Source organism: Zingiber officinale, chromosome 9A, assembly GCF_018446385.1.
Source record: "Zingiber officinale cultivar Zhangliang chromosome 9A, Zo_v1.1, whole genome shotgun sequence".
In the NCBI taxonomy this organism is placed as follows: Eukaryota; Viridiplantae; Streptophyta; class Magnoliopsida; order Zingiberales; family Zingiberaceae; genus Zingiber; species Zingiber officinale.
This window is the reverse complement of record NC_056002.1, coordinates 117709879-117728089: the sequence shown is the minus strand read 5'-3', so window position 1 is coordinate 117728089 and position 18211 is coordinate 117709879. Positions and strand designations below refer to the sequence as shown.

The 18211-nt window shown below is 42.1% G+C and overlaps 2 long non-coding RNA genes across 2 annotated transcripts; one reads left to right on the top strand and one right to left on the bottom strand.

The window, feature by feature from the left end:
* Nucleotides 1-665: 665 nt before the first annotated feature.
* LOC122020179 lies at nucleotides 666-1284 on the bottom strand. The gene is made up of 2 exons (XR_006122145.1): nucleotides 1052-1284; nucleotides 666-727 (listed from the first exon to the last, which is right to left on the bottom strand). It is a non-coding gene; the product is annotated as an uncharacterized LOC122020179 (long non-coding RNA).
* A 13788-nt stretch (nucleotides 1285-15072) lies between these two features.
* Nucleotides 15073-17771, top strand: LOC122020553. The gene is made up of 4 exons (XR_006122258.1): nucleotides 15073-15693; nucleotides 15780-15844; nucleotides 16047-16109; nucleotides 17562-17771. It is a non-coding gene; the product is annotated as an uncharacterized LOC122020553 (long non-coding RNA).
* Nucleotides 17772-18211: the final 440 nt, after the last annotated feature.

Genomic DNA, 18211 nt, shown 5'->3' with positions numbered 1-18211 from the left:
TTGTTAAAAAAAAATAGACAACACTTTTTATAAAAAGCGTTGTCGTTTAAGTGTTATAAAAAGCGTTCACTAAAACCTGCTACAACACACCCTGCCTGATATACCACTAACCCATGAGTGGTTGTGTGTGCAGATCTATGTAACTGGCAATGTACTTAACAATAATAGAACCAACAATCGCTCAGCATGCAATCATGCAAAATGGTGCATGACACTAAGCATGTAATCCTGAAAATACCAACCTCCTCATAATGTGTAGCAAAAGAAAAATCAAATCCATATCAATGATCTAAGTACACATGCCAAGTAATAAACCTAAATACACATGTCAGGTAATAAACTAGGTACACATGTTAAGTAATAAACCTAGATACACATGCCAGGTAATAAACTAGGTACACATGCCAAGTAGTAAAATAGGTACACATGCCAAGCAAATCTAGTAACTAGATCTGTATCCGATAATGCATTGTATGTCACTACATAAGTATACAATGCAAGAATCAAGAGGGCATAAGTGTAAATGCATAACAGATAACAATATGGTAAACTACGGTATCAAGTAGTGACATACCAAGTAGATATAAGCATAACTATTACTACTAGCTATAACTCACTAAGCATATCAGAATGACAATATCAAAAAGATAAGTCAAAGGTACCCGCCTCAAAAATAGAGATCGTATCTGAAATAGATCGCGCGTCGTGATGCTGTCTCAACAGAGTCCTGCATCAAAGTATTTTATTTAGCTAAGTTCTCATAAATAAAATAGCTAAATAAAATCCCCAAAACTAGTTAGGGAACACCCAAATCGATATGATCATTAACCCTAACTATTAATTAACCCTACTCAAACGATCAACCTTTATTCTCTCAATCCCTTTAGTGAATTAGCTTTAACTCATCATGAGTCAACACATCCATAATTCCCACATTTATCCTACTGATTAATTCAATCTAACCATGAAATCTTATTCATCAATCCAACATAACCATTTCACAATAAGTTGAATTAGGTTAAGCATAACGTTAACTCCATAACTCACATACCAAGATGCACAACTATGAATTCATCATTGGAGAAGCTCGTTGCCCGCAATGATAGTGGGAATTAGGCGAAGCTGCTGCCCCCAAACAATGTCCTCAAGTCAACACCACATCAAAACTTAATACCCCAAATCAAAAGCTAGGGTAAAACACCTACCTACCAGCGTGCGACGGAAAAATCAAATACCCCGGAAAACAAGGGAAACACAAGATTAGTGTATGAGGGAGAATACGGAATCTACCTCTGACCCCAACCCACCTGCTGAGATCTTGCACTGATGGTCACGGCTTTGCTCCAACACAAGAAATCGATGTGACAATGGAAGAAGATAGAAGGCTCAGCGCTGAGGCATGCAGAAATTAGGGATGAGGAAGATCGGAGGAAGCTAGCTCCCTCTCTAAGTTCCGCTGGTAAATCCACACGCGCGATGCCGAAGAAGGGAGAGGAGTTGGCGATCAAGTAGTGCGCAAGTGTCGGCGAATGGTGGATCGGCGATCCAGCAATCTAGGACAGTGGCACGAGAGGAAGGCTCGACATGGTTTGGCTAGCCTTGTAGTGGCCGGAGGTGGACGGGAATAAGCTGTCGGCGGTAGGGCAAAGGAGAAGATAAGGAAGAGGAAGGGGATGAGAAATGGGAAAAACAAATGTGCCTTGGTTTCTTCCTTGGCTGATGGTTTTGTTCATGATGGAGACGAGGCGGCGCGGCGGCGCCGTCGGTTTGGGGGAGACGAAAGGCTCGGGGAAGAAGAAGAAGAGTTTGGTGCAGATGAGGGAGAGGAGATCGAGCGGAAGGAAATTAAAAGGATTAGGGAAATTATAACTTAGGTCCTTTTAATTAAAGCATAAGTTAAATTCCTCAATCAACTCTCACTTTTGGGTATTCCAAATAAGATTTTCCCAAACCTACAAATTCATTCCCTTAAACCTGTCATAAGAGCTTCGAAAAAATTTCAGAAAATTTTTAAAAAATCCCTTAAGGTTATTCATCCTTTTTTGGTATTTTACACTAATAAAGTTTGAGGATAGAGTTTCACAGTGGGAAGGTGCCTTGCAGTGCATTGGAGATGCCTTGGAGCTATTTAAGGCACCCTCACGAAGATAAAGATAGAAGGTTGCAGATCATATTAGTGCTACTAGAGGTGCCCTGGACCTTGGAGGCGCCTCCAATAGTGCTTAAAAGAAGCATTCGACTAGCCTTTATGAATACAACAATTTCTACTATGCTTCAAGCTCTAAAATGATGATACTCTACCGCATTCAAGCCTCAACGATGTAAGAATGACACAATATCGTTACATGCTCAAACGAGCCTAGACTTGGGTAATGTGTAGTTATTGCTTGATATTACTGTCATTTTCTTTCTGCATATTATATTCTAAGGTTGGTAGTCTTGTTACCAACCTATATTTTGTAAAGAAGTGATTTGATAGTGAATTACCCATCAAAAAGGTCCAAAGGACCTAGGTTTTAGAGTAGGAGTCACCGAACGCTATGAACAAAGTAAAATTGAACCTGTGTTATTTTCTTACTTAGTTTGTTTTATTATACTATTTTAAAAAATATATATTTTTAAAATCATGTGATTCACCCCTTTCCTCTCTCATGTGTTATTGATCCTACAAGTGGTATCAAAGCCTTGTTCGCTCTAAATTGATGCAACCACCATTAAATAGGCAGTTTCTTCTTATTGCTTTTTCACTTCATTTTTTTTGTTTTGAGTTTTTTGGTAGTCTTGTTACCAACCTATCTTTTATAAAGCGATTTGATAGTGAATTACCCATCGAAAAGGTCCAAAGGACCTGGGTCTTGGAGCAGGTATCGTCGAAAGCTCCGAACCAAATAAAACTGAACGTGTGTTATTTTCTTGCTTAGTTTGTTTTATTTCATTGTGCACTATATTTTAAAAGAAAAAGATGTTTTTAAAATCATGTGATTCACCCCCTCTCATGTGTCATCCATCTTACAAGTGGCATCAGAGTAACCGCCATTCAAATAGGGGGGTTCTTCTTATTATTTTTTTCACTTCATTTGTTTGTTTTGTTTTGAGTTTTTTTTTTACTTAGGTCAGAATCGGTGCAATGACTCCATCTGATCATTTTTTGCTCATTTGTTTTTGTTGCTCGCAGTTGATGCAACATCACTCAAGTTAATTTCATTTTACTTTTCTCCCACACTACTAATTCCAATACCTAGTCTTGAAAATTTCCTATAAAATATTTCTTACAAGATACCGATGTCTCATCAAGAAGGATGAAACTATTGGTGCAGTTAGCACCAATGATCAAACTTAAGTTTTGATGAATAACAAATGCATTAAAGTTAGATGTTGTGTAATATAATCTTTCTACCAACTGTGCAAGACTTGATAGGTCTGACATCAGGCTAAAATATAGCTAGGTCTGGAGAACCTGATAGCTGGTGTAGTAATCCAGATAGGTTAACAAGTGACCTGATATCTGGTAGGAAGTCCAGGTGGGTCTACAGGACTTAACAGTTGGCCAAAATCCTGTTGGGTCTGCGTACCTGATAACTAGTGGGAAGACCTGGTAGACCGAAAGGAAGTCAAACGATTCTGCATGTTAATTAAGGTAAGTCACTAGAAGAGAATGCCCATTGAGGACGAGTCCCGATTAGGGACTTTAGGCATAGGTCTAGTTTAAGTCCATTTTGGAAACTTAGACTGTAACGACCTGCCTTCTACTGACTAGGCTATAAGGCTGCTCGTTACATAATGTTGTGCTAAATTACTATTGCGGAAATCTGGATTGATTAAAATTTTACTAAACTGATCTCTGTAAAATCTGAACTTAATATTCTAGGTGTACCTAGGGGTTGTACACATGCTAGGGAGGATAATCTATGCTTCTCGGATGTCCTGCTAGCTGTAATCAGGCATTTCAATCGATCCATGAATCGATTGGGCTGTCGGATCGATCCAGTGATCGATCCAGCTTGATTGGAGCGGACCGAGGATCGATCGGTGACCGATCCACAAGATATGCCGCTTCTGTGTGTTTCCGTGTGTGGTTGGATCGGTCTATCGACCGATCCAGAGCCTCTGATCGGTCGATGAACCGATCGATTAACTCACCGATCGATCGGTGGCCGTCGATGGCGTCTGTGCTCTGTTACGCACATGGATCGGTCGGTGACCGATCCATAAACTCTGTTCGGCGCATGGATCGGTCGGTGACCGATCCAATGCTAACTTCGACTACGATCGGTCTGACCGATCGGTTACGATCCCACCACGAAACTCGATTTCAGCACTCTGGCGTGCCAAAACCTCACACAACAATTCTAAAATCAATTGGAATATATTCTAGCAACTATTAACCAGCATTCTAACATAATTACTAACAAACTAAATAAATCTCCCATGGTTTAAACATTCTAAGGTCTAAAAATGCATGAAAGAAGAAATACTAAGAATTCAACTATTTAAGCTTGCTAAAACCCCTGAGGATCTTTTATTCCAGTTCCTGCCACACACACCATCTTTGCATTGAACTCCAGCTTCCTCTGCTAGTCCATTTTCCCTTTACCTTTATCTGCAGTATAAGGAAAGTAGAATCTGTAAGCTTAAAGCTTAGTAAGAAACCAACTACCTCACTAAAACATGCAACGATGCAAACATGCTTTTAAAGAATGCTATTTGAAATCATGTACTGGCATGGCATACTCTGGTTGCAAGCATAAACTGAAATAACTGAACATGTAAGCTGAAGCATGGCATAGCAGGCTAATCACATAGAACAATAATAGAGAACTAAGCTAACTGAAGCTAACCTGAAGCTGAAATCAAACTCAACTAACATAACTGATTTTATGAGTTTTGAAAACTAATAGCATAGTAGATCAAAATAATAATCATGTGATGTTGGGCCCGACAACTGTACTTACTGTGGCGCATCCCTAACTAAACCCGGGTTTGCAAGTCCCGAATTTGGTAGGGTTTACTAGGTTATCTGAACCTAGGGACGACTGTGGGAGTCCAACCCAATGGATATCTAATCCGGTACAGTGCCAACTGAAAGGTAAAATACTGAATATAGCTAAACTGTTCTAAATTGCTGTTTCTAGGTTATCTGGACCTAGAGCTAGGTTGTCTGAACCCAGAGGCGACTGTGGGAGCCCACCCATTGGACCGTAGTCCCATATAAGCTAGAATAAACTGATTTACTGATTTAGATGCTTCTAATGCATTCAACTGAGCTGTTAAAATGCCTAGTTTGCATTTTTACTTAACTAGCTATTTTATCGAACACTTAGTGTGCCCCAACTCTCCTCTCTATTAGGGAGACCACTTCTAGGCACCCGACAACGTCTAGAAACCCCCACTGAAGAGGGATTATGTGTCCGGCCCATCTAGAAGTGCTCACTAAATCCCTAAACCTGCGAGGAGGGTCAATTTCACGCTATGCGTTGATAAAAATCTGCATATAGCTAAACTAATGCGTAGAAACCCAAACGGAGCTACTTATACTGCAGGTGAGGGATTTCTTACCTCGTACGCTAATTTCCTTACAATTCTATTCGCTAGAATTCCGGTGGAGACGACTTCTCGACGATCTTCTCGCGTCTAAGCGTTCCCCTCGCGAAGGAGAGCGTCTTATCGCCGGAAGATGTCCTTGGGGCCCTAGGGAGAGAACCCTAGGTCTTCCTTGTGGTTGGCACCGAGAGAAGGAGAGAAGAAGGGTGTTCGGCGTGAGGGTTTGGAGGGGAGGAGTTTGCCGAACCAAATTCTTAAATAAACCAAACCCAACCTAACTCTTCTATTTATATTAAGTGGATAATTGAACCCAACTCTAATATAAATATAATTAATTCCTCTTTCTTTCAGCATGGCCCTGCTGGGTTCACCTGTTACTAAGGCTAACTAAAAGTTATCGAATCCGAGGGGTTCCGGGTTCGATTCCCGCCTAAGCTATTTTGCGGTTCTAATTATTTTTGCTGCTTCCGCTACTCGAAAAATTCCGGAAAATATCTAAAAATCCCAGAAAAATCATAGAATATTTCTAAAATAGTTTTGAGAATTTTCGAGCGTTACAATCCCCCATACCTTATAAAAAGTTCATCCTCGAACTTAGAATAACTCTGGGTACTTCTGTCTCATGCTGGCCTCTGTCTCCCAAGTTGCCTCTTCTGTTGTGTGACTGTGCCAAATAACTTTGACTAATGGTACTTCCTTGTTCCGCAATTTCTTAACTGCTCGGTCTATTATCTGAATAAACCGATTGTCATAGCGGATCTGCCTGCTGGGGCTCAATCACCTGGGTGGCATCCGGGGTATGCTTCTTCAACATAGAGACATGAAATACATTATGGACAGTGACATTTCCTGAGGTAGCTCTAGCTCATATGCTACCTTGCCCACTCTTCTCTGATAAGATGTCCCACATAACGGGACTTAGCTTGCCCTTCTTCCCAAAGCATTACTCCTTCATGGGAGCTACTCGAGGAACCTCAACTGAAAACTCTAAAGGTCTGCACCGTATATCAACATAGCTTTTCTTCTGAGCGGTCTCTATCCTCTGGCGGATCTGTTGTATAGGCTGCTGTGGTATCTGCCACTAGATCTGTCTGAAGTTCTAGTTCTTTATATTAACCACTCTCATACAGCAGATTGGAGATCTACACCTCAGCCCATAGAGAACCTCATAAGGTGCCATACCGATAGTGATAGCTGTTATTGTATGCAAATTCTGCTAAACTCGGATATTTGCACCAACTTGAAATCTAGGGCACGTGCTCGGAGCATATCTTGATGCACGATTTACCGCTCCGTCATCCATCGATTCGAGGATGGAAGGGCATGCTAAACTTCAACCGTGCCCAAAGTTGTACACACTCCCGAAGTGTGATGTGAATCTGCTATCTATGTCGATATAATGGTTTGTGGGACTCCATGTAATCTAACGATCTCCTTGAGATACAACGCTAGCTATTCCATGGAGTAGGATATCCCGATAGCTAAGAAGTGGGTTGATTTAGTCGATCTGTCGACTATTACCGGATGGTATCAAAACCATTCGTGGTTATGGGTAATCCCACTATAAATCCGTGAAATGTCTTCCCACTTCCATTCGGTATCCGTATGGGTTGCAAAACTCCCCGTCTCGATGTTACGCCTTAACCCTCGGCGAGTTAGGCGGTCTTGACTATCGGCGTATCTCTTCATCCAGGCCACCAAAATGTTTCTTCAGTCTGGTACATTTGGTGGAGCCGGATACATCGCATAAAGTCTTGTGAGCCTCATCTAAAACCTTCTTTTGAGTTCCTCCCGATCCGGAACACATAGTTTGTCACCAAAATACAACACCCGCTATCGGATATTCTGAACTCTCCACCTTCCGATTCTGCTAAGCCTTGCTTGATCCTCTGAATTTCGGGATCCTGAGCTGTCTGGATGTCACCGAGCAAGGTAGACTCTAATGTCATAGTAGAGAGCTGTCCGACTATGAGCTCGAGACCGAAATCTGAGATCTCCTTCTGTAGGGGCGGTGACATGGCTGCTAGAGATAATAGGGTAGCACTGGACTTTCTGCTAAGTGCATCTGCTACCCTATTTACTTTTCCTGGGTGGTAGAGGATGTCTATGTCGTAGTCCTTGACCAGCTCTAGCCATCTGCGCTGTCGCATATTCAGATCCTTCTGAGTGAAGAAGTACTTCAGACTCTGATGATCTGTATACACTCTGCACTGAGCTCCATACAAGTAATGTCTCCAAATCTTGAGAGCGAACACTACTGCTGCAAGCTCAAGGTCATGAGTAGGATAGTTCTTCTCATAATCCTTGAGTTGTCTAGAGGCGTAGGCGATCACCTTGCCATTTTGCATCAGCACTTCTCCTAGTCCCAACTTAGAGGCATCACTATAAATGTCGAAGCTGTCTGTGTTCTCTGGTAGAGTCAGAATAGGTGCACTGGTCAATCTCCTTTTCAGCTCGCTGAAACTGTTCTCACAGTCCTCTGTCCACTGATATTTTCTGTTCTTTCTGGTAAGAGCTGTCAGTGGCGAGGCTATCCTGGAGAAGTCCTCTACGAATTTTCTGTAATAGCCTGCTAATCCTAGAAAGCTTCTGATCTCGCTAGCGTTCTTGGGTCTCTTCCAATTGCTCACAGCTTCTATCTTACTGGGGTCTACCATAATACCATCCTTTGAGATGATGTGACCTAGGAAGGACACCTGATCTAACCAAAATTCACATTTTGTGAACTTGGCATATAGCTGATTCTGCTGAAGGGTCTGTAACACTATTCTCAGGTGCTCTGCGTGTTCTTCCTGAGTTCTCGAATAGATAAGGATGTCATCAATGAATACGATGACAAACTTATCTAAGTATTCTCTGAATACTCTGTTCATGAGATCCATGAAAGTAGCTAGAGCATTTGTCACGCCAAAGGGCATGACTACGAACTCGTAATGTTCGTATCTAGTCCTGAATGCTGTTTTGGGTATGTCCCCTTCTTTAACCTTCACCTGATGATAACCTGATCTGAGGTCTATTTTAGAGAACACTGCTGCTCCCTTTAGCTGATCAAACAGGTCATCTATTCTGGGAAGAGGATACCTGTTCTTGATTGTGACCTGGTTTAGCGCCCTGTAATCTATGCACAGACGCATGCTCCCGTCCTTCTTCTTCATGAACAATACAGGCGCTCCCCATGGTGAGTGACTGGGGTGTATGAAGCCCTTGTCAAGCAGCTCCTGTAATTGCTCATGAAGTTCTTTCAATTTTGCTGGGGCCATGCGATAAGGCGCTTTGGAAATAGGATTTGTGCCGGGAATGAGCTCTATCTCAAATTCAATCTCCCTGTCTGGTGCTAATCCTGGTAACTCTTCAGGGAAGACTGCTGGGTAGTCACATACGACTCGGACTTCTGCTAGTTGTGGGTCCTTGTCCTGTCTGGTACTGACTACGTGTGCTAAAAATTCCGTACATCCTGAATCCATTAACTTCTGTGCCTTCATAGCTGAGAGAAACTTCTTGGCCTTTCTCTTGGGTTCTCCTATGTACTCAAACTGCACTTCTACTTCAGGTTGGAATATGACTTTCTGTTTACGGCACTCTATGGAGGCACCGTATCTGATCAAGAAGTCCATTCCGAAGATGACATCGTAGTCAGTCATATTTAGCACTATCAGATCACTAAAGAGTTCTCTGTCTGCTATAATGACCTTTGCTCGGGGCGGTCGTAGATGCCATAATTTCTCCGAAGGTAACGTCGTCAAAAACGACTATCGAGTACCTCTGGAGGTATTGCTAACTTCTCAACAAATGCCACGGATATATATGAATGGGTTGCCCGAGTGTCGAATAAGACAGTTGTATTTGTAAAATACTAATCTGTAACAACCTGAGGCATGTACATCGTGCTCTGGTGAGTGAGTAGATCCTCGTATTGGTCATAGCTGGAGGGGCTCTGCCCTGGCTTATATGTGGACCATCTAAAGCGGCTGCATCGATGTAATGGTGGCCTCCATCTTGAATTGGTGTGGGCGAGGAAGACTGGTCTTGCTTGGACCTTTGCTTGTATCCCCTTCTGTCCGCATTCAAGCATCCTCGTGTGCCCTTACGACAAACTCGTGGTGGAATTTCCCACAAGTGGCACACTTTGGATAACTGGGCTGCTTGCTAGTTGGTCCTCCTTTTGGGTAACTCCTAGCTTGCGCTTGTTCGGAGTTCCCTTTCGATTAGAGCCATGGGGCTGTGGCCCTCTTTTTACAGTGCTGAGCATCCTTGACCTTTAGCTTAGAGGACTTGTACGCTACTTGATGCTATTCGGTAATGCTCGATGATTAGAACCTGCTCACTAACTCTTACGTGGTTTGTGGCTATGAGCCACCAACCACATTCATTCTATTCCGGCCTCATCATCTTGAGCATCAACCGGATTCGTTCCCTTTCAATGCTGATTAGTTCAGGGCATAGATGAGCCAATCTATTGAATTTCTTCACGGCTTCCTCAGCTGATAGGTTGCCGAAACTCGGTGAACTCGTCGTAGTGGTGATTGGTGACCATGCGTGAAAGAACTCCTCAAAATTCCTTCTCAAGTCATGTCATCGGTTCCTTTGGGCGCTCGATTCTCTCCACCACATGCGTGCATCTCTCGAGGCAGAAGGAGGCGCACCCTTCTCATATTCGGCCAGTCCGGAAGCTCCATCGTACTTTCAGTGTTTTGAACCATGCTGGCATCCCATGGTTCACTTCTTTTGAGAAGTTCTCGGCTTAACTCTCGCCCTTTGGATCGGATAGGCTTCTCTCTGCGTTCTGCTGCTGAGACTCTGGTGCCGTAGGATGGATGGTGGAACCTCTAAGACCAGGTGTCGCTAAGTTAGGCTCCGGGGTGACGGTGGGAGTGTTCTGACTAGCCTTTAAGGTGGCTATTTCACTTCTTTGTTCGACTGGCTAACTGTTGAGCCACTAGTCTTTGTAAGGAGTGCAGGGAGGCAGGCGCTGCCTCTGCGGGGCTCGATGGTGGTGTCCTTCTAGCTGGGCGTCCTCGTGCCATTTCTAAAGACATAGAGGACATGACATGCATAACTAATACAATCATAATTGTATAACTATTGCTATCATGTTATCTATTATCACATACTAACATGCATCAGTTATCTATAAACATGAACTATAACAAGAAAGCAAGGAACATAAATAAAGTAGAGGTATTCTTACTTGGAAGCTGCAGGTTCAATGCTGATGTGTGTGTAGGAAGTATGGAACACTGCTCTGATACCACTCTGTAACGACCCGCCTTCTACTGACTAGGCTGTAAGGCCGATCGTTACGTAATGCTGTGCTAAATTACTATTGCGGAAATCTGGATTGATTAAAATTTTACTAAATTGATCTCTGTAAAATCTGAATTTAACATTCTAGGTATACCTAGGGGTTGTACACATGCTAGGGAGGATAATCTATGCTTCTCGGATGTCCTGCTTATCAGAGCATTTGATCGATCCATGAATCGATTGGGGTGTCGGATCGATCCGGTGATCGATCCGGCTTTCTGTTCGGGAGCTCGGTAGCTCGGTCCCGAACCAGATAGATATGGCATGTATACCTAGGTGTTGGATCGGTCTGCAGGCCGATCCAGAGCCATCGATCGATCGATAAACCGATCCGAGCACACGATCGGTCGGTGAACCGATCGATCTCACGATCGGTCGGTGGCCGTCGATGGCGTCTGTGCTCTCTGTTAGCACATGGATCGATCGGTGGCCGATCCATAAACTCTGTTCGCATGGATCGGTCGGTGACCGATCTAATGCAACTTCGACTCGATCGGTCTGAGGCCGATGGGTTCAATCCCACCACGAAACTTTGATTTGACTCTGGCGTGCCAAAACCTCACACAACAATTCTAAAATCAATTAGAATATATTCTAGCAACTATTAACCAGCATTCTAACATAATTACTAACAAACTAAATAAATCTCCCATGGTTTAAACATTCTAAGGTCTAAAATGCATGAAAGAAGAAATACTAAGAATTCAACTATTTAAGCTTGCTAAAACCCACGAGGATCTTTTATTCCAGTTCCCGCCACACACACCATCTTTGCATTGAACTCCAACTTCCTCTGCTAGTCCATTTTCCTTTACCTTTATCTGCGATATAAGGAAAGTAGAATCGTAAGCTTAAAGCTTAGTAAGAAACCAAGCGCCTCACTAAAACATGCAACGATGCAAACATGCTTTTAAAGAATGCTATTTGAAATCATGTACTGGCATGACATACTACGGTTGCAAGCATAAACTGAAATAATCGAACATGTAAAGCATGGCATAACAGGCTAATCACATAGAACAATAATAGAGAACTAAGCTAATCGAAGCTAACGCTGAAATCAAACTCAACTAACATAACGATTTTATGAGTTTTGAAAACTAATAGCATAGTAGATCAAAATAATAATCATGTGCTGTTGGACCCACTATGCGCGCATCCCTAACTAAACCCGGGTTTGCAAGTCCTGAATTTGGTAGGGTTTACTAGGTTATCTGAACCTAGGGACGACTGTGGGAGTCCAACCCAATGGATATCTAATCCGGTACAGTGCCAACTGAAAGATAAAATATTGAATATAGCTAAACTGTTCTAAATTGCTGTTTCTAGGTTATCTGGACCTAGAGCTAGGTTGTCTGAACCCAGAGGCGACTGTGGGAGCCCACCCATTGGACCGTAGTCCCATATAAGCTAGAATAAACTGATTTACTGATTTAGATGCTTCTAATGCATTCAACTGAGCTGTTAAAATGCCTAATTTGCATTTTTACTTAACTAGCTATTTTATCGAACACATAGTGTGCCCCAACTCTCCTCTCTATTAGGGAGACCACTTCTAGGCACCCGACAACGTCTAGAAACTCCCACTGAAGAGGAATTATGTGTCCGGCCCATCTAGAAGTGCTCACTAAATCCCTAAACCTGCGAGGAGGGTCAATTTCATGCTATGCGTCGATAAAAATTTGCATATAGCTAAACTAATGCGTAGAAAACCCAAACGGAGCTACTTATACTGCAGGTGAGGGGTTTCTTACCTCGTACGCTAATTTCCTTACAATTCTATTCGCTAGAATTCCGGTGGAGACGACTTCTCGACGATCTTCTCGCGTCTAAGCGTTCCCATCGCGAAGGAGAGTGTCCTCGTGCCGGAGTTATCGCCGGAAGATGTCGCAATTCACGTAGAGTGCTTCAAAGGCACCTTAGAGAGCATGAAAGGTGCCCTTAAGTGGATAGAAGTCGCAATTCACGCGACTTATCGTGACCAAAGTTTCGGCGAACATATTTGCTACTGGAGGTGCCTCGGAAGAAGCTGGAGGTGCCCTCAACAACCTATATAAGTTCTTTTCGAGCAGCCTTCAAGAATCATCTCCTTTATGAGTTGCAAAGACCATTTTGCTACTATGAACACATCTGACTACTACTATCCTACTACTCCACGACTTCCAACTACTATCAGCAGACCGACACCAACTCCTGAGTGCTTCCGGATCTTCTTTCTATGAGTTGGTAACGAAGTTAAATACTATTTTTATTATTGCATACAAAAAGGGAGTGTAGACTGTTATACTTCCCTTCCTTCAATTTTCTATATTCGATTCCCTCTTCCTTCAATCACCCATCGATACGGTCTGAGGAATCATGGGTGTTAGAGTAGGAGTCACCGAAGGTTCCGAACCAAGTAACTCCTTATGTATTTGTGTTTTTTTTGTTCTGTTTTGTTTTATTCCGTTGCACACTCATTTTCAAAATTGAAAAAGAAAGGTTTTAAAAATCACGTGATTCACCCCTCTCTCTCATGTGCGCACCGATCCTACAATCGGTATCAGAGTAAGGTTCACTTTGAATTGGTGCAACCACCAATTAAGCAGGGAGATTTTTTGTTTTCTTTTATTTTGACTTTAAGTTTTTCAAATATATCTGAATTGGTATAATTACCTCTTCAGATAATTTTCCCATAGCAATTTCTTTGAATTGCTCGAATTAGTCTAACACCAATTGAGTTTTCTTATCTTTATCATTTCCCACACTACTAATCCAAGATGTAGTCTTAGGATTCCTTTATTGCTTATTTTTGTGTGTGTAAGGTTCTAATGGCCCAAAGCCAAGGTTTCAGTACCGCATGCCCTCCACTCTTCGCCGGGGATAACTTCTTGTATTGGAAGAGGAGAATGGAGGTGTTTCTCAAGATGGGCATTGACTAGTGGTTCTCGATCTAACGCGGGTACCAGGAATCAGTTGATGAAGCAACCAAAGTACCTCTCAACCCAGAGAATTTGAACCTGGACATGAAGAAAAAGCTCAAATCGGCTCCAAAGCACTTGACAGCCTCTAGTGTTAACTAACCAATGAGGAACTCAACTGGGTCTGCCCATTTGAAAATGCAAAGGAGCTCTGGGATAAGCCAATCGAACTGTAAGAGGGCACCAGCGATGCAAAGGTAACAAATAGAGACCTTTTAATAAATTTATTATTCCATATTAAAATACAGGATAGAGAAACAACAACACAATTTCACGCAAGGATTAAAGACATCCTTAACGGGTTGCACCTCATCAACTACGAGCTTCAAAACTAGGATGTCAGAAGGTATGCTCTAAATTTATTTCCTTGAAATGCACTGTGGGCATCTATAGTAGATGTCTATAAAGTTTTAAAGAATTTAAATAAACTTAAATTAGATGAATTATTTTACGAACTAGAACTGTATGAGCAAGCCAACACCCAAAGGACCGAAAAACAAACTAACACCTAAAGGACCAAAAAAGGTGTAGCTTTCCTTGCAAGTTCTACAAAGTAGATAAAGAACAAGACCAAGCAAAAAGCAGAATCTAAATCTGACTCAGATTCAGATACAGAAGAGTAACTGGTGAACATGGTAAGGAGAAAGTTCACTAAGAAAAAGGACTTCAGCACAAAGGACCTTCAAAAGATGATCAAGCCCAATATCAGCAAGTTAATCATCACCTGCTTCGGATGTTATAAAAAGGGTCATTGCAAGAATGAGAGTCCGAACATCAAAGAAGATAAACCCAATAACTTTAAGAAAAAGAAGGCACTCAAAGCGACTTGAGAAGAATCATCTTCGAAAGAATCAGACAACGATGAATCAAAGCAACACAACTATCTTGCATTAATGGCGATTAGACCAAAATCAGAAAGTGAATTGGAACAAGACGAAGAGTTAGAATATAAGTCAAGGCACGAGTCTGCACTTATTTCTGAAGGTTCCACTAAGATAAACACTGTAAGATACCGCAAAATTAAATAATAAATGTTATTGGACGAAAAATCTTATTAGATTTTTCGAGAATTTTTTTAAAAAAATTGGGATTTAAATGGAGTCCGTATGACCCATTTTGAAGGGATATATTTGGGATATAGTGGAGGTCTGTTTGGGATACCCAAATTGAGTGGGAACTAATTGAGGAATTAACTTAGTGGTTAATAAAAATTAACCTAAGTATTTAAATCCTTAAATTCCGATTCCCTTCTTATTCTCTCCTTTTTCCCGAGTTTCTCTCCCGACCTTCTCCTTCTCTTCACATCGCGCCCGACTCTTGCCTCTTCTCCCGATTCTTTCTCGTCGCTGGTTGCCATCGCCGACTCCGGGAGCCACCGATCATCTTCTCCTCTTCGTTGGCACAGCCCCATCGCCGATTGCCAGTAAGATCGCCCCAACCAGCCGGATTCCCTCCTCCTCTCACGACTCTGCCCTAGGTCGCCGACTGCGCCTCCTCACGCCACCGCACGTCGACGCTATTGCCGATCTTGTGTTCCGATTTCCCCTCTACCTCTCCTCTACCGACACAAGCCACTCGCGGGATGATTCCGGCGCCCCAATCTAGTGCCAGACCTCTCCCTCTCGCACCTCTGCAGATGCCGTGGGAGCCCGATGCCGAGCCACAATGCCATCGACTTCGATCAACCCACCACTGATCAAAAGGGAGAGGATCTGAACCCTAGATTTGGTCCCTCATTGCCTCATACGCGTGCTGTGGTGTCGACCAATGGAGCCTCTGTTCCAGCCGAGATTGTGTTGCCATCTACACTGTCATCGGCCATTTGTTTTAAGAAATGCTTACTAGGCCAGTGAACCATTGGAGAAGGGGTCATTGACATGGAACTAAGGTATGATCTGTTCAGTACCGAGTTAATAGGGGATTGTTCTGTTGCTGTATTGGATTGATTCTTGAAGGAATGGATTCTTTTGCTAGGGTTGATATCGGTAGAGCAATGTTTGGCTGAGGGATATACATCTGATCGCTGTTTGCACATCAGGGTAAGTGTGCTTCTTCTGATCTCTTATTGATTTGTTTTGTTGGGATTGCTAATGGTTATGAGATTTTGTGGAAGGATTATGAAAAGGGGATGGGTTTGGAATTGGGGTTTTAGTGGAGTTAACTGTGCTTAGTTGTAAATCGTAGATTGATTAGGGTTTGTATTGGGTTGGAATTTGTGGATATGATGATTGATTGATGCAGGCCTTTTATATGGGCTGATCATCACAATGGGGGATTTATTCTGGACACGATCTACATATCAAGGTGGGTATTTCTTCCTTGGCTCTATGTAGATTTTTATTGAGCTTAGTGCATGGTTATTATGTGATGGTTTAGGCTGCTTTACCTTATATCATGTTTGTTGGTTACTTTCCTGCTTGATACTTATGCTTGACCCTTGTGATGATCTATTTAATTCTTATACAGTCTACACTTTGGATTATCTATACTCTGTGGTATTTGTGCACATGTAGAGTGTGTATGGTAGTGTATGGTTCATTGGCAGTGTTCATATGATGATTGTCTATTTGTATGTCGTGTACACATTTGTCCGGTGTGATGATTGGAGGAGTTGTGTTGATTGTATATTTGTTGTATATACATGTGTCTGATGTGTTTTTACTTGAGGATATAGGTTGATTGTACTTATGTTCTGTGTACATGTGTCTTGTGGGGTTATTGGAGATCTTTGGTTGATTATACATGCGTAGTTGTGCGCATGTGGTTGGTGGTATATATGGAGGTATCATGACGATTATACTCATATTGTGGGGTACTCATGTGGTTTGGAAGTTGCATTGATGATGACAGTGTCGGTATCATGATTATATATGTATATATATCATGTTCATCATTCATTGCATCTGACGATTATCGTCTTCCTTGTGGTTAAGAGAGGCGGCAGTTGTTTATAGTCGACCACTGTTGGAGAGTGGTAGTTAGGAGTGGAGCTAGTCCTGTCGCGTTCATTTAGCCGCTCAGTGTTCTGTCAGCCTCGACCACTCTGGAGTAGTAGGTCTTGAGGGTACAGTAGTCAGAGGGTTTGAGTTATGAGTGGTCAGGGACCCTTAGCTATGTAGTTATATAACTACTTAGCTGGCCGTCCGCTTCGGCCGCCTATAGCGGTGCATGTACTGGAGGCTAGTACGGTTTGTCACGGACCCAAGCCTCTCGGCCATACAGGGGTCGTGGTGTCTAGAGAGGTGGCGGGGGTGACCATGGAGCATGCATGCACATTTGCATTTGATGCGCGGTGCATCGTTGGAGATATATTTGCATACATGCCTAGTAGATACTAGTTGCATGTGTTTGTGGTATGTTGCATTTGTTTGCGATATGATTATTGCATATGGCTGTCATGCTGCATACATGTCATTTATTTTACATGTATTTGCAGTCGTATTTATATTGCACAGGTGTCACGAGTAGGTTTGTTGCAGATATGGTGAGTTTATTGACCATTGTACCAGGTGTTGATTCCAGATTGGGTATGTATCTATCATTATGTCGGTTGTGGTTTGTACAGTATGTATGTCAGGTTAGTAGGTCTGATATGTTCAGATGCATTGATTATGATAGTAGGATCATGTTCTTTGATTCCCTACTGAGATTGTATACCTTTGATCTCTATGTTTATTTATAGACCATGCACTATCTTTTCTATTACCCGCTGAGTTACCTATACTCACCACCGCATGTATATCTTTATATTTTCAGGTAGATGGTTAGAGTGTCGCTCGGAGTATCCTGTCTACCAGGTCCTATGTCACATCCGAAAAGCGTTTCGGGTTTCCGCTTATGTTTTACTTGTATTCGTTATTTGGTGCATTCGGTGTATTTGGTGTATTTGGTGTTGTTGTTGTATTTGTGTTGTTGTGGTTATTGTATAAAGCATAGCCGGCTAGTAGTGTCTTGATGTGTTTTGTATGGGTTTGTTTTATGTTTTTCTGCTGTGTTGGTTTTGATTTCAGCCGAGTTGGCTGATAGGAATATATATAACTACGTGATTGTTGTTATATTTGTCCAGTCGTGTCGGCTGAGATTATTAACTGCGTGGTTGTGTATATATTCCAGCCGCATGTGGCTGATGTATATTTTGTTTGTACTTATACTTCAGATTGTCACTGGTACAGGGGAGATGCTGCCGAATTTTTGTCTGGCAGGAACTCCTTTGGGAGCGTGACAAACACTACTCTGAGTTCTATTTTTTTTTTAAATTATGACATGTCTAGATAGAAAATTAACTGCTGATGAAAATCAAGTAAACATACTTAGTAAAGAAAATGAGGAACTAAAATAACAACTTAAATCAAACCCTAAACCAAGTTATCTTGAAAATTCAACTCAGAATATTAAACTTGAAGAAG